The sequence below is a fragment of the Elephantulus edwardii genome, unplaced genomic scaffold (assembly GCF_000299155.1).
Source record: "Elephantulus edwardii isolate Elephantulus edwardi_28Jun2011 unplaced genomic scaffold, EleEdw1.0 scaffold00098, whole genome shotgun sequence".
In the NCBI taxonomy this organism is placed as follows: domain Eukaryota; kingdom Metazoa; phylum Chordata; class Mammalia; order Macroscelidea; family Macroscelididae; genus Elephantulus; species Elephantulus edwardii.
The window spans coordinates 9,223,315-9,227,279 of NW_006399848.1; positions in this window are offsets into that span (position 1 = coordinate 9,223,315).

The following is a 3,965-nucleotide window of genomic DNA, read 5'->3' on the forward strand; positions in this document are numbered from 1 at the left end:
ATCTGCAGCTCCATAGCAAATGTGTACCTCTGTCTTTCCAAGGAAGGTCCAGATTGAATTGAAAGTCACAAAGAAAAAAAAAGGAGCTCTGATTTCCTTATTTAAATGATTTAACTCTTACCTTTCCTTCCAAACACGTTAAAGAAAACAACTAGACTGATGAGATTATTGCTGTGTCGTGTAGAGTCGGAACCAACCCATAACCGACCTCTGGAGGGTTTTCAGAGGCAGTTAGTTAATCGCGTGGGAAGAGATTGCCCACCCTTCTGTGGAGCAGCTGGTGGCGTTAAATCATGTGCTTCAGGATTGCAACGCAGCTTCTTGCCACTAGGTTACCAGAGACTGACAAGGTGGATGAGGAAAATTCCATTAACTGAATACAAAAAATGTTACAAAGCACATATATATTTAAAAAAAAAAGCACATATATACCTTCGTTTACAGTTATTTTTACACATTCACTGTAATTATATTCTCCAAGTTTGCTTGAAAAACTATGAGGCAAATTATCATTTTAATCCCCTCTTCTTAATCAACTAATAAAATACATATACCTCAAGAGTGCTGTATTATGTGCACAGCTGTGTATAAAATATGCATACCATAGAATCTGAATGGACTCACAGCTAACCCTCCAATGCATTTTCAGAGGCAGTAAATCCCTCAGGAGGAGACTGGCCATCTTTATCTGTGGAGGAGCTGGTGGATTTGAACCACATGCCTTTGGGGTTAGCAGCACAATTTCTTACCACTAAGCCTCCAAGACCTCCTTTGTGTGTTAAATATGTATATATGTTCATTGACTTTTCTTTTTGTTCTCTGTTGTATTTATGTGTCTGCTTAATAATTTCTACTAGCAGGACCCCTGAATTGGGGGCTCCACTAACGGAGCAGCAGATACATAGCAAATATATATGGAACAAATTACTCTAAACTTTTTGTTTTGTTTTTATTTATACTCATTTATTTGCAAAATTCGAATACATTGGTTTTTAAGACCAGATTCTTCCAAGTTCCCTCAACCCCCTATCAAATTGTACAACCCCATGACTAATTCACACACACACACTCAAAAAATATCTGTGTGACTCAAAAAATATCTGCATTTTTCTAGCCTGGGCATGCCTTTCCAAAGCTTAATAAAGAAAGCACCTTTCCCCTTCTATTGGAAAACAGTTTTTAGGTCTACAGAATGTTCTTAAATATTTCTTTTTCACCAACTGCATGTAATGACAGTCCAATTCTATATAGACTTAATGAATCCTAATTTACGGATCTCCGATGGTGCAATAACTAAGCACTCTGCTGCTAACTGAAAGATTGTAGGTTCAAATACACCAGCCTCTCTGAAACAGAAAAGACCTGGCCATCTGCCTCCGTAAAGATGATAGACTAGAAAACCTTATGAAGTAGTTTTATTCTCACATATGGGATTATTTCATGTCAGACTCTAATAAAGAGACACATCCAACTTAATTCCATTTAACAGGATTCCTCTTCAGAAGAGCTTAAAACTGAAGAGAGCTGGTCACCAGCTTGGAGAGATTTGAAATTTAGGACTAAAGATATACAATGACTCCAGACATTATAAATTTACAAATGTAAGTAAATATATACTTTCCCCTCTCACCTAAAGAGTATCGATTGTGTATGGCATACAACCAGTTACATTACTGGGGTTTCACTTAATAAAGGAAAAGTTAATGCTGAAATAAAAATTGACTTTTTGAAGAACACCTTACAGGAAGAGAAGCACACACACAGTCTCATTGAAAGGAAGGGTAAGTTGTCCAAGCCTGAATTGGGGCTCTGCTAGGAGCTAGGTGACAAATCTCACCAAAATGGTGGTAAAAGGGTCTGAAGCCAGAGCAGAAAGCAGAGTGGGAGTGAGGGTGGAAGGCCATTAGTTACAGGAAAAAACCAGAGGGTGAGCATCTTGACGCCTGTGATTAAGTGTGCTAATTTGGTTTGAGAGGTAATTGTGCATTGGCACAGGACTCTGACAGGGGAAGTAATGCAATCACAGAAAGACCAGAGGAAGATGATTGTGACAGCTGTGAGGGATTTGAAGCGGCCAAGGCCAAGGCAGGGAGACCAATAAGGAGGTCATTATCTCGCTGACTGCACTGTTGGAGTGCTCCATCTCCCCTCTCACTCCTACTCTGTCCCTTCTCCTCAGTGAAGTACTTCTGTCTCTGCCTTTAATTATCTTTTCACACTCCTGTCCCTGTGGCCACCTTTTTAAAACTCAAACTGCCCTTCTTGTTTCATTGAAATCTCTCCACAAGGCATACTTCAGCTACGAGCCTGAAGATGTAATTAAATCATCAGATCCTTGAGGTAGAAGAGATGAAGCAATAATTAAGAGAGTTTCCTAAATTTGTGTGATCCTAAAATTCACCTGGGGCATTTTGTTTTTAAACATAGTATGTTTAACAAGTTTGAGTTTGTGTGGCTTTTTAAACACATAAATTTCTGGGTTTCATCTCAATTCAATATTTGCCAAGAGGGATGATGATGATGATGATGATGATGGTGGTGGTGGTGGTGGTTTGAGTGAAAATGTATAGAGAAAATCAATTTATGCATCTTTTCTTTGGCAATATTAGCAATTCCCTCAAGATGACAACACTTTCCATTTCCAATCTGGGTGTTCTTTTCCATGCGTGTTCTTTCCTGCTCCTTCCAGTCTTCTCAGCTTTGTTTTTGGACAAATGTTGTCTATTTTATTTCATGTGATAGGTTGTACATTCCTCCCTTGTATTATTATTCACCATATTGATGTTGTATGCCATTGAGTCATAGCTGACCCTTCAGAAGGTTTTCAAAGGTTATAAATCACATGGGAGACTGCCCATCTTTCTCCCATGGAGCAGCTAGTGGATTCAAACTCCCTGGCTTTGGGTTACCTGCACAACTCCTTACCATTAATGTTGTTCTTGTGTGCTGTCAAGTCAGAACCAACTCAGCTGAACCTCCAGCAGGTTTTCAGAGGCAGATAGTTGCATAGAAGACTGCCCATTCTTCTCCTGAGGAGTGGGTGGTGGATTAGAATTGCATTTCTTGGGATTGCAGCACAACTTCTTACCAATGAGCCACTAGTTCCTTGTTTACTCTAGAGGCCTGTCTATTGTGTTTGGCTGATAGTTAATGCCTAGCGGATGAGTTCAATTCCTGGCTTGAAATGTGTTTAAGGGCCACAGTCACAGGGATTCCACCAGTCTCTAGCAGATCATGTTTGCTTCAGTGTTTTTATAAAGACACTATCACCAGATGACAGTTAAGAGTCTGCTGGCTTGAGAAATGTAGTAAAGGATATATGCAAAATGTTTCCATTTCAAATCCAACAGCCATTCCATGAGGAAAAAGATGGGCAGTGTCTTCCTATAAAGATCGATTGCCTCAGAGACATGATGGATGGTCTCTATGTCTTAGTGTCAGTAGAGTTGGGTTTGGGGCTTTGGATTATGTGAGGAAAAAGCATCTAGTGGTCAGAGATTTGGTCTGCTAACCAAAAGGGCAGTTCAAACTCACCAGCCTCCTCTCCGGAGAGACAGAAGGAAGTCTGCTTCTCTTAAAAAAGAAGAAAAAAAAAAAGAACACCCTCACTTAGAAATGAGGAATATACGCTTATGATGAGGAATATTTGCGGCTCTCTCATTGAAGGTAGTAGTCGTTATAGTAGTTGTGTACTGACCATTGCATTGATAGTGCACTTCCTTCCCACTTAAGCTGCCAGAGCTCCCTTTCATTTTAAGACCAGGAAGCAAGCCCACTTCTCCTTCCCAAATATATGTGGCCTTGTGGGGTTCAGGAAGAAAGATGCAGAAAAGGAAATATTATCCTGTACTGTTTAATGGTTAATGACCAGTTATTAAAAGATGCCCAAAACTTCTCCAACAGGGTAAAAAGGGAACCCAAAGACTGGGAAAAAGTATATGGTAATGTCATGTCAGATAAGGGAC